Here is a 235-nt window from a genome sequence, read left to right on the forward strand (position 1 = left end):
AATCACTGCAGATGGTGACTGCAGCCATGAAATGAAAAGACGCTTACTCCTTAGAAGGAAAGTTATGACCAACCTAGACAGCATATTAAAGAGCAGAGACATCAGTTTGTCAACAAAGGTCTGTCTAGTCAAGGCTATGGTTTTTCCAGTGGTCATGTATGGATGTGAGAGTTGGACTGTGAAGAAGGCTAAGTGCCGAAGAATTGATGCTTTTGAACTGTGGTGTTGGAGAAGA

Source organism: Bison bison, unplaced genomic scaffold (genome assembly GCF_000754665.1).
Source record: "Bison bison bison isolate TAMUID 2011002044 unplaced genomic scaffold, Bison_UMD1.0 scf7180017864462, whole genome shotgun sequence".
Taxonomy (NCBI): Eukaryota; Metazoa; Chordata; class Mammalia; order Artiodactyla; family Bovidae; genus Bison; species Bison bison.